The sequence below is a fragment of the Equus asinus genome, chromosome 28, assembly GCF_041296235.1.
Source record: "Equus asinus isolate D_3611 breed Donkey chromosome 28, EquAss-T2T_v2, whole genome shotgun sequence".
NCBI lineage: Eukaryota > Metazoa > Chordata > Mammalia > Perissodactyla > Equidae > Equus > Equus asinus.
In genome coordinates this window covers 23,124,316-23,137,135 of record NC_091817.1, presented here as the reverse complement: position 1 = coordinate 23,137,135, position 12,820 = coordinate 23,124,316, and the positions used below count along the sequence as shown (strand labels likewise).

Genomic DNA, 12,820 nt, shown 5'->3' with positions numbered 1-12,820 from the left:
CTCCCAGTCATCAACTCTTCAACCTACCCCCCTTCTTGTTTCCACTTCCTGATCCCAAAAATGCCCCCAAAAGAGAAGGCTGGACTAGGGACTTCCACTATGGGGAGATGGAGATAACTGGAGAAGAGATTTCTTCAGGAACCTTCACTGAGGAGCCCAGATCTTCTCATGGGAGGCTGCGGGGCTGGTTAGCTGTGCCAGCTGCACTGTCTGCAGGGCCGTCAGGAAGGGAGCCAAGAATCTCAGTCCTGAGGACTCCACCCTCCTCCCAGCCATGCAGGAAACTCCAACAGCATCCTCCCCATCTTCTTCATCCTCTTCCCCTACCTTCCAAGGTTTCCAGGTTCCAATGACATTACCATCTTACTATTCTGTCCTCTCTACTCTGTCCCTTGGGAGAGTAACACCTTAAGAGGTGTAGTGAGGATTAAATGAGATTCATTCAGTCATTCAGCAAAGATTTAGTTAGCACTTACCATGTGCCAGGACCTGATTCAGGAGGTGAGTATATAGCAGCGAAACAGGCAAAACAGAGGGAATCCCTGCCCTCCTCTAGTGAGGGAAGAGTCAATAAATAGACAAATAAAACAATACTGTGTGTGATGATGGTCAGCATTAGGGTGGAAAAGTAATTGGGAAATGGGGCTGGAGTTTGCCAGTGATCTGAATTTACATGGCAGAGTTTGGAATGGTCCATGAGAAGGTGACATTTGAGCCAAGTGTTGGAGGACTTGTCAGCTGTCAGGAGTGTTCCAGGCAGAAGGAAGAGCAGCTGCAAAGGCCCTGAGGCAGGAGGCCAGTGTAGCTGGAGTGGAGGAGGAGAGGAATAGGTCTGAGGCTGAAAAGGGAATGGGAGGTGGGGGGTGGTCCTTTCAAGGACTTGGATTTTGATTCCAAGTGTGATGGGAAGTCTTGGGAGGGTCCTGAACAGAGGAGTGAGTGACCTTGGATGTTACAAAGGGCTCACTGATGGCTGTGTTAAATGGAAGGTGGGGAAGGGGCAGAGCAGATGCGAGGACAGCAGCTGGGGGGGCCTGGCCTGGAACTTTTGAAGAAACAGCTGACAGGATTTGCTAATGGACAGGATGTAGAGCATAAGAGAAAGAAAAGGAATGAAGCAGGACCCTGGGTTTCTGACCTGAGCCAGGGGATGCAGGAGCCCCACACAGGGCAGCCACCTGCAGCCACTCTGGACAGTGGTGATCACTGCCCTTCCCACTGTTGCTGGTGTCCATCAGCCCCCACTAGATGCTGCTTCAATTGGGCCTTCGTTGCCTGTCTCCTGGAATTTCACTATCTTCCACCTCTATGCTCCCTCCTAGTCCCATGCCCCACGGCGCAGCCAGACTTACCCTTGTAGACACAGGTCAGGGCATGTCGCCCCTTCTTAAAAGGCTGACCCTCCTACAAGACAAGTCCCCTCACCTCCATGGAGTTATCCTGCAAAGCATATGTGAGCCCCTGCTCTGTGCCGAACATGGTGCAGAAAGTGTGCTGCACCATCTGCTCTCTCTCTGTCCATGCCCCACAGCCTTCCTCCAAGCCCAGGGCTCCCGAGGTCTGAGGTTCCAGGGATTAGTGCTACACAGTGACACCTCGGTCACTGTGCTCATGCCATTCCCATTGTTTGGAATACTGTTCATTCCTCAGGCCCACTGCAGATGGCAGGCACCTCCCCCATGTGGGCTGCCGTGTGTCTTCCTCCCAGAAGGAGTTGCTCCTTTAGGTGGCTTCCCACAACAGCCCTTTCTGAACTGCACAGCCTTTAGAAGAGAGCAGTGTGGCACCCAGATCCTTGGCCCTATTGTCAGCCATATTGCATTAGGATGTGGGCCCTTGACCTGCTGAGTCAGATCACTTGACACAACTTCTCCTCTGCAGCCAGAACTGGCTCATCGTCATTGGCCCTTGTGGAGCAGACACAGGTCCTGGGAATCACAGGGTCTCAAAGCCTGGGGGTTGTCCAGTTTCACCTGCCATCCAAGGGAGAATATGACACATAGTATGTGGAGCTGGAAATATGGCACAAGGGGCTGGGGTCTATACGAGGGATATGGAACAACGCTGCTCATGAATAATATCTAATGTTTACCCAGCCCTTTCCAGGTACCAGGGACTGTGCTGAGCATTCTGCTTGGCTTCAGCCATCTAAGCCCCAAAAGAAACTGTCTTATAGATGAGGAAAGTGAGGCACAAACAGGTGAAATCGCTTTCCCAAGGGACCAGCTAGTAATTGGCAGAGCCGGGTTTCAAATCCAGATAGTCTGGCTCCACAACCCACGCTCTTAGTAACTGCTGTGACCAACTATGAAATATAACTGTACCCACAACCAGCTTTCCAGGTGCTGACGTGTGAGTCAGGCTTTGCAGGATCTGTGGTCATGCAAATATTTCCCATCAACAGTAAAACCTAAAATTAAGACATTTATCCACACAACGTGAGCCCATCCCTGATTCTTTTTCTCCTGCTATTCCTCTCTGATAGGGAGTCAAGTCTTAATTTAGGCACCTTGGGTGATGAGGAGCTCACGGCCTCCTTGAAGCAAACCACTCATCAAGAATAGCTCATGTTTAAATATAGACAGAGAGATACTGTCAGTTGTCATTAATCGTGAATTCTGTTTTTGTGAATTCACTACCACTGAAATGTATTTGTTACATGAAATCAAGACTCCGGGCACTTTTGTGGTCATTCACGGACATGCTTAGAGGGGCCAAAAGTGTGAGTCATGTGATGACACGTATGTTCCCATTTGATATCCAACAAGGCAACACTGTGTCTTCTTGTTTCATCTTTCATAGTGTTCACAAGTGTCTTTTTCATGGTCTGTTTAGTGCCACGTTTTTCAGATTTTTCTGCTTACTATTGGTGGTTTCTCTGTTGAAAATCTCCCCCAAGCATAGTGGTGACATGCTGTCTAGTTTTTCTCAGCACAAGAAGGGGGTGATATGTGCCCCAACATGGGAGAAAGTGCGTGTGTTTGATGAGCTTCGTTCAGGCGTGGGTCACAGCGCTGTCAGCTGTGCGTTCAGTGTTAATGGATCAACCCTGCAGCCCACCCAGAAAAAGGAGGAGGAAATTTGCTGTCAGGCTTCTCTGGAAAGGCTAGAGTAACATCCGTAGGGTGTGATGAAGCTGTGGAAAAATGGCTACAGTTGTGGATTCATGAGATGATGATGATAAGGAGCATATTATAATGAGGGCTGGGTATATGAGAGATACACACATAGATATATGTATACTTCAAATTGAAATATATATAAATATGTATGTGTGTGTATACATCTGAATACTTAAATATATGCTTATTAGTATATGTAAATATGGATATATATGCATGTATGTTCCCATTTGTGAGAGACTTGCCTCCATCACCTTACCACCTCTAGCCCCTGGTCGAAGTGCTGCCCTCTGGGGTCACACAGACTTAGCCTCCTTTGATGCGACTCTCAGTTCTGTGGTCACTGCCATGGGCATGCAGGTCTGTGGTGCTGGCCTTGCACTCAGACAGGTGGAGATGCGGAGGCAGGTGTTTCCTTGAGAGACGAAGCACAGACACTGTTCTCCCTCTTCCCCAGAGCCATCCCTTCCTGCCCGCTGTGGTTGATGGAGTGCTGCTGCCAAGGATGCCTGAGGAGATTCTGGCTGAAAAGAAGTTCAACACTGTTCCCTACATCGTCGGAATCAACAAGCAAGAGTTTGGCTGGATTATTCCAATGGTGAGAATGTGCTGGTCTCTCAGACTCACCTCCCCTGCCCTTCACATCACCTCTCCCATCTCAGGTCACAGGAGCTCCTCCTTCTCCAGACCCTCCTCGGGGTCCAGGACGGCAGTCCTTTTCACACAAGTTGATATCTCCGTGGAAACCTTCTCAGCGATGGCCCAACTGCCACCTGAGTGTGCAGCCTTGGGGACCTCTCTCCCCAAAGCCTCTCTGATTGCGCTCCAATCTAAGAATGCAGAAATGTCAATGCTGGGAGGGCCTGTAGAGACAATCACAGGAAAGATGAGAAAACCGAGGCCTGGAAAGGGAAGGAGCTCGGGGCTGAAGGAGTGTGAGGCTGGGGCCCTGCAGCCTCTCCCCTTGGGCTTGGTGCTTTCATGGTTTCTCCATAAATCCCACACACACCTCCAATCATTTAAATGGGAAGTTTCAGGGGAGCTTGCTGCCTCTTTTGTTAAAATTGACTGCTAAAAGCTAGGAGGAGTGAAGAGGTGAGGACTAGCTGAAGAGGTGAGGACAGGTTTTATTCATTTATACCACCAGGAAAAGAGTCCAGCGTGAACTGAGCTGAAGTCCCTGAAGCTAAAGGCTGGAGCCTATTTTTTTTTTTTTTTTATTAAGGTTATGATAGATTACAACCTTGTGAGATTTCAGTTGTACATTATTGTTAGTAATGTTGTGGGTACACCACTTCACCCTTTGTGCCCTCCCCCCACCTCCCCTTTTCCCTGGTAACCACCGATCTGTTCTCCTTGTCTATATGTTAACTTCCACCTATAAATGGAGTCATATAGAGTTCGTCTTTCTCTGTCTGGCTTAGTTCACTTAACATAATACCCTCAAGGTCCATCCATGTTGATGCGAATGGAACAATTTGGTCCTTTTTTATGTCTGAGTAGTATTCCATTGTGTATATATACCATATCTTCTTTATCCAGTCATCAGTTTCTGGGCATTTAGGTTGGTTCCACGTCTTGGCTATTGTAAATAATGCTGCGATGAACATAGGGGTGCATGGGATTCTTGGGATTGCTGATTTCAGGTTCTTAGGATAGATACCCAGTAGTGGGATGGCTGGGTCATAGGGTATTTCTATTTTTAAATTTTTGAGAAATCTCCATACTGTTTTCCGTAGTGGCTGCATTAGTTTGCATTCCCACTAACGGTGTATGAGGGTTCCTTTTTCTCCACAACCTCTCCAACATTTGTCACTCTTCGTTTTGGATATTTTTGCCAATCTAACGGGTGTAAGGTGATATCTTAGTGTAGTTTTGATTTGCATTTCCCTGATGATTAGTGATGATGAACATCTTTTCATGTGGCTATTGGCCATACTTATATCTTCTTTGGAGAAATGTCTGTTTATGTCCTCTGCCCATTTTTTGATCGGGTTGTTTTTGTTTTTTTGTTGTTAAGCTGTGTGAGTTCTTTGTATATTATGGAGATTAATCCTTTGTCGGATAAGTAGCTTGTAAATATTTTTTCCCAGTTTGTGGGCTGTTTTTTTGTTTCAATCCTGTTTTCCCTTGTTTTGAAGAAACTCTTTAGTCTGATGAAGTCCCATTTGTTTATTCTTTCTATTGTTTCCCTCATCTGAGGAGTTGTAGTGTCCGAAAAGATTCTTTTGAAACTGATGTCAAAGAGTGTACTGCCTATATTCTCTTCTAGAAGACTTATTGTTTCAGGCCTAATCTTTAGGTCTTTGATCCATTTTGAGTTTATTTTTGTGAGTGGTGAAAAAGAATGGTCGATTTTCATTCTTTTACATGTGGCTGTCCAGTTTTCCCAGCACCATTTGTTGAAGAGACTTTCTTTTCTCCATTGTAGGCCCTCAGCTCTTTTGTCAAAGATTAGCTGTCCGTAGATGTGTGGTTTTATCTCTGGGCTTTCAATTCTGTTCCACTAATCTGTGCACCTGTTTTTGTACCAGTACTATGCTGTTTTGATCACTGTAGCTTTGTAGTATGTTTTGAAGTCAGGGATTGTGATGCCTCCGGCTTTGTTTTTCTTACTAAGCATTGCTTTAGCAATTCGCGGTCTTTTGCTGCCCCATATGAATTTTAGGATTCTTTGTTCAATTTCTGTAAAGAATGTCCTTGGGATTCTGATTGGATAGCGTTGAATCTGTAGATTGCTTTAGGTAGTGTGGACATTTTAACAATGTTTATTCTTCCAATCCATGTGTATGGAATGTCTTTCCATCTCTTTATGTCGTCGTCAATTTCTTTCAAGAAAGTCTTGTAGTTTTCATTGTATAAATCTTTCACTTCCTTGGTTAAATTTATCCCAAGGTATTTTATTCTTTTTGTTGTGATTGTGAGTGGGATTGAGTTCTTGACTTCTTTTTCTGTTGGTTCATTGTTAGTGTATAGAAATGCTACTGATTTATGTATGTTGATTTTATACCCTGCAACTTTGCTGTAGCTGTTGATTGTTTCTAATAGTTTTCCTATGGATTCTTTGGGGTTTGCTATATATAAGATCATGTCGTCTGCAAACAGCGAGAGTTTTACTACTTCATTGCCTATTTGGATTCCTTTTATTTCTTTTTTCCTGCCGAATTGCTCTGGCCAGCACCTCCAGTACTATGTTGAATAGGAGTGGTGAAAGTGGGCACCCTTGTCTTGTTCCTATCTTCAGAGGGATGGCTTTCAGTTTTTGTCCGTTGAGTATGATGTTGGCTGTGGGTTTGTCATATATGGCCTTTATTATGTTGAGGTATTTTCCTTCTATACCCATTTTATTGAGGGTTTTTATCATAAATGTGTGTTGGATCTTGTCGAATGCTTTCTCTGTATCTATTGAGATGATCATGTGGTTTTTGTTTCTCATTTTGTTAATGTAGTGTATCACGTTGATTGACTTGTGGATGTTGAACTGTCCCTGTGTCCCTGGTATAAATCCCACTTGATCATGGTGTACAATCTTTTTGCTGTATTGCTGTATTCAGTTTGCCAGAATTTTGTTGAGGATTTTTGCATCTATGTTCATCAGTGATATCGGCCTGTAGTTCTCCTTCTTTGTGTGCTCCTTGTCAGGTTTGGGGATCAGAGTGATGTTGGCTTCATAGAATGTGTTAGGGAGTACTCCATCTTCCTCAATTTTCTGGAATAGTTTGAGAAGGATAGGTATTAAATCTTCTTTGAATGTTTGGTAGAATTCTCCAGAGAAGCCATCTGGTCCTGGACTCTTATTTTTGGGGAGGTTTTTGATTACCGTTTCTATTTCCTTACTTGTGATTGGCCTATTCAGATTCTCCATTTCTTCCTGGTTCAGTTTGCGGAGGTTGTAAGAGTCCAGGAATTTGTCCATTTCTTCTAGGTTGTTCAATTTGTTGGCATATAGTTTTTCATAGTATTCTCTCATGATCCCTTGTATTTCTTTGGTATCTGTTGTGATTTCTCCTCTCTCATTCCTAATTTTATTTATTTGAGATTTCTCTCTTCTTTTCTTGGTGAGTCTGGCTAAGGGTTTGTCGATTTTGTTAATTTTTTCGAAGAACCAACTCTTTGTTTCATTGATCCTTTCTACTGTCTTTTTTGTTTCAATATAGTTTATTTCTGCTCTTATTTTTATTATTTCTCTCCTTCTACTGACTCTGGGCTTTGTTTGTTCTTCTTTTTCTGATTCTGTTAGGTGTTGTTTGAGGTTGCTTATGTGAGCTTTTTCTTGTTTAGTGAGGTGAGCCTGTATTGCAATGAATTTCCCTCTTAGGACTGCTTTTGCTGCATCCCAAATGATTTGGTATGACGTGTTCTCATTTTCATTTGTCTCCAGATAATATTTGATTTCTTCTTTAATTTCTTCAATAATCCATTGTTTGTTCAGTAGCGTGTTGTTTAGTCTCCACATTTTTGCACCTTTCTCTGCTTTATTCTTGTAGTTGATTTCTAGTTTCATAGCATTATGATCAGAAAAGATGATTGATATTATTTCAACTCTCTTGTATTTATTGATGCTTGCTTTGTTTCCCAAAATATGATCTATTCTTGAGAATGTTCCATGCGCACTTGAGAAGAATGTGTAGCCTGCTGTTTTTGGATGAAGTGTTCTATATATATCTATTAAGTCCATCTGGTCTAATTTTTCATTTAATTCTATAATTTCCTTGTTGATTTTCTGTCTGGATGTTCTATCCATTGGTGTTAATAGGGTGTTGAGGTCCCCTACTATTATTGTATTGTTGTTGATGTCTTCTTTTAGTTCTGTTAAGAGTTGCTTTACAAATTTTGGTGCTCCTGTGTTGGGTGCGTATATATTTATAAGTGTTATGTCTTCTTGGTGGAGAGTCCCTTTTATCATTATATACTGCCCCTCTTTGTCTTTCTTTATCTGTTTTGCTTTGAAGTCGACTTTGTCTGATATTAGTATAGCGACACCTGCTTTCTTTTGTTCATTATTAGCTGGGAGTATTGTCTTCCATCCTTTCACTCTGAGTCTGTGTTTGTCTTTGGGGTTGAGGTGTGTTTCCTGGAGGCAGCATATTGTTGGGTCTTGTTCTTTGATCCATCCTGCCACTCTGTGTCTTTTGATTGGAGAGTTCAATCCATTTACATTTAGAGTGATTATTGAAATGTGGGGGCCTACTGCTGCCATTTTATGTCTTGTTTTCCAGTTCTCTTCAATTTCCTTTGTTTCTCGTCCCATGATTTAGTCTGTTCTGATGGAGAGCTGCTACTGTCTGTTGTTGTCCTTCTACTTATCTCCTTTTCTCTTGGTTTTGTAGCCCCTTTCCTTTTTTTGATTTTTCAGGAATGATGGTTTTCCTGAGCATTTCTTGAAGAGGAGGTTTTTTGGCAATGAACTCCGTTAATTTTTGTTTATCTGGGAAAGTTTTTATTTCTCCATAGTATTTGAAGGATATTTTTGCTGGGTAGAGAATTCTCGGCTGCAGGTTTTTGTCCTTCAGATTTTTGAATATATCATTCCACTCTCTTCTAGCCTGTAAAGTTTCTGCTGAGAAATCTGCTGATAGCCTGATGGGGGTTCCTTTGTAGGTTAATGTCTTCTGCCTGGCTGCCCTTAGTATCCTCTCCTTGTTGTTGACTTTTGCTAGCTTCACTACTATATGCCTTGGGGTTGGTCTACTTGCATTGATAAAGTTTGGAGATCTATTGGCTTCTGTCACATGAAGTTCCTTCTCTCTCCCCAGGTTTGGGAAGTTCTCAGCCATTATTTCTTTGAATAGGCTTTCTGCCCCCTTCTCCCTCTCTTCTCCCTCTGGTATACCTATATTCCTTAGGTCTCATCTCCTAATTGCGTCAGATAATTCTTGGAGAGTTTCTTCATTTCTTTTTAGTCTTAGTTCTCTGTCCTCCTCTGCCTGCAGCATTTCTATATTCCTATCTTCCAAATTGCTGATTCTTTCCTCCATATTATCGGCCCTACTGTTCAGTGTGTCTAGATTTTTCTTAATCTCCTCTATTATGTTCTTCATTTCCAGTATTTCTGTTTGATTCTTCTTTATAGTATTGAACTCTTTTGTGACATAGCTCCTGAACTCGTTGAGTTGTCTATCTGAATTCTCTTTTAACTCATTCAGTTTTTTAATGATGGCTGTTTTGAAGTCATCATCATTTAGGTTATATATTTCATTGTCTTTGGGATTGTTTTCCGTGTGTTTGTCATTTTCCTTCTGTTCTGGAGATTTAATATATTTTTTCATATTGCTTGATGGTGTAGATTTGTGCCTCCGCATAGAGATAGAGTTTAGTTACTGCTTCCACTTGTTTCTACTGGTGTGGTGGGGGGACAGCTGTTTATACTGCACCAACCAGGAACCCTATCAGCTGTTGCTAACTGGGCCTGGGCCCCTCCTCGCATTCACAGTGATCCTATGGGTTCCCTCTTCAGCTGTGGGGGCTGTCACAAGGGGGCTTCAGGCTGCTGGTGCCTACTGTTGCAGACCACCTAGATGTGCTCCCTCCTTAGGGTCTGCAGCAGTGTTATGGGCTTTCCCAGCAGCCAGGGGTAGGATCACTTATATTTGCAGCTCTGTCACTGTCGGCACCCACAAAATCTCACTTGTCCACTATGGGTCACAGCACAGCTATGGGCATCTTCTGCAGTCTGTGGTTAGCTCACCTAGCTATGCTACTTTTGTCCCAGGGTCTTCCAGCCTTGTGGTTGCCAGGTGGGTGCTCTCTACTAGTGCTGTGCAGAGGCTATCGCTGAGGCTGCTGTGAGACTGTAGAGTTTCCCCCTGGGCCACGGAGCCGGGTCACTGGAACTCCACCCAGCCCCAGTCCTCTCACCTAGGATCTTGGGGAGCCCCTTGCCCTGTCTGGGGGATAGCTGGAGACCTTGAGTTCAGTGGCAGCTGGCCGGCTGCTGCCCTGCCTGGGATTCTCCTCTTTGGGACCCTCCTGGCATTGTGGATGCTGGGTGGGGCCTCTCCGCTAATGGCAGGTAGAGACTTTGCCTGCTGCCTGGACAGAACTCTGGAGTTTCCCCCCCGGGCCACAGAGCCAGCTGCTGGAGCTCCACCCAGCCCCAGTCCTCTCCCAGGAGATCTCTGGTAGTCCCGAGCCCCTCCTGGGTGAAAGCCTGGTCAGTGGAGCTGGCGGCGGCAGCTGGCGGGCCACCGCGCCATTTGGGATTCTCTCCAGGAGCCTCCCGGCATTGTGGATGCTAGGTGGGGCCTCTCCGCTAATTGCAGGTAGGGGTTTTCCCCACCACCTCAGGTGTGTAACTCTGGAGCTTCCCTCTGGGCTTAGGTGTAATTGCGGGAGGCTTAGGTAGGGCTCTGGTCACCTGTTTCCACCATTGCTCCTCTGGTGTGCGCTCCCTCCTGCCCTTGGTGTGTGGTGATGTTCTGGGGGTGTCTGCTGGAAGAAAGCCACTTGCAGGTACTAGGCTGTTTGGGGGTCGGGGTAGGAGAGTTTTCACCTATCTCTACCTCCTCCCAGAGGGAAGTCCGTCCACCTTCCGATGTATATAAGCGTGGGTCTCTCACACATCCTGAGATGCTATATGGATATCCAACAGCCAGATGAAGAGAGACATAGGACAAGGTCCCGAATAAAGGAGCTTCTGTCCTTGTGGAGCTTGGGGCCCAGCACAGTGACATGTGGAAGCATTCTGGTTCCCCAGCATGGAAACTCCTGGAGCCTATTTAAAGGCTGAGTGTGCTCAGGGAAAGTCTATGGGATGGAAGCATGGGTTTGTCCATGTGAGTGGTCTATCTGGATTAGTTAATTGGTGCCTACCCAGAGGAGAAACAAACTCTCTTGTGTTTATGACAGGAGGCAGTGGCATAAGTTGGAGCAAGGTGCCCAAAGAGGTTAGCTGTTTACCTTCCCACAGAGAATGAGAGAGAGCAAAAGTCATCTCCTGAAGTCTGCGTTCCAAAGAGATGGCTCTCAGGTCCTTGAGGAAACAGTTGGGGTAGTTTATTTATATCTTAAACATCAGAGAAAGGATTTCTACTTGCAAATTCTTTAAAGTAACTGCTCTAGGAGGGGTTTCAGACACCTACCTACCTATGTGCAGCTGTGGGTAGAAGAAATAGTAAATTCTCCTAGCAGCAGGGAGCTTTCTCAGGCAGGGGTTTGAAAGGGCACTGGGTCATCCTAAAGACAGGGCCTTGAGCTCCTAGAAGGCTTGATAGAGTTTGGTCAAGTCCCTTAGTGCAGAGGTTTGGATGGAGTAGTTATGTGCAGAGTTCTGCGGTTCTCACTTCAGAACAATTTAGAGGTTACATTGAAGGACTAAAGCCATAAAGGCAGGATTTGGGTTGTCCTCAGTCATTGAGACAGGGAGGCTATTTGTGAGCTCTGTGTCCTCTGCCCAGAGCCCTTCACTTCCACACAAGTCTGGCTTAAGCCTTCCCTCTCTCTCATGGTGACCATTATGGGGACCCTAGCCTGACATATATATGCACATATGTACTGCAAAGAGCTGGGACAGTTTCTCTTAACATTTACTCTATCCTCTTTGCACTCCTTGAGTTTCTGGATATGACAAGTCCTTCTGACTCACTGATTTTGCCCAGCTTATCCAAAACCCATGCCCATCAAGACATGACAAGGTGACCTTCAGACTCCATTGATTTGGTTGGTTGGTCCGTTTGTTTCTTCCTGCTAATTCCTAATAATTCAGAATTGCTTAACCATTGTTTTAACAGATGATGGGCTACCCACTCTCTGAAGGCAAGCTGGACCAGACGACAGCCACGTCTCTCTTGTAGAAGTCCTACTCCATTGTTGTAAGAGTCTAGGGAATCCCAGGAACTGGCTGAGACCAAAGATAGGAGGGGCTTGCCTCAAATCACAGACCCATTAAATGACAGAGTGAAGACTGGGGCCAGAGGGATCTACCCCCATTTTTCTGCCTTTTCCTGCCACTTTGGGTAAAGGGTGGTTGCACAGGAATCAAGAGGTTCACCACTAACCTAAGAAGAGAAGCTGTGTCACTCACCAGAGAGTGGCAGTCACTTTCACTCTTGATCAATTTCAGAATATCCCTAAGGAACTGACTCCAGTGGCCACCAAGACATATTTAGGAGGAACTGATGACCCTGTCAAAAAGAAGGACCTCTTCCTGGACTTGCTTGGAGATGGGATGTTTGGTGTCCCATCTGTGACCGTAGCCCATTACCACAGAGGTAAGTCCTAGAGGTTGGACAGCAAAGGGACACTGATCCCACCAGCTTCACTGCTTATCCTGCCCACCTTGCAGCATAGACAGATAAGTGGAAACCGCCAAGAGGTAGTCCTCTGAGATCAATTCCATACGGCCTGGGTTGGGACAATGTCCTATTTTGGTTCCACCAGAAGCTGACTCTGAGAAAAGGATCTGAAGACAAGTAGTTTATTTGAGAGGTGATCCCAGAAAATACCAGTAGAGGAGTATGGAAGTGACATGGGAAGGAGAAGGAAGCCAATTCACGATGCCCTGTCAAGCAAGTATCCACATGGACACTGGAGTTGGGGAGCTCTGAGAAACTAGCAGAAGACATTCTCAGGGTTATCTCGTGTCAGCGGCATGGCCACTGGGGCATTTATCCTCCAACTCCCATAAGTCATTGGTTGAAGGCAGTTCCCAAGGTTAATTGGTTCCCAGGTTAATTCCCTCATGATTTGACCTGCTGCAC

At 45.1% G+C, this 12,820-nt stretch overlaps 1 pseudogene; it reads left to right on the top strand.

Annotated features, from left to right (window-relative positions):
• Window positions 1–12,820, top strand: part of LOC106822260 (liver carboxylesterase-like) — a 35,379-nt pseudogene that overhangs the window by 17,865 nt on the left and 4,694 nt on the right.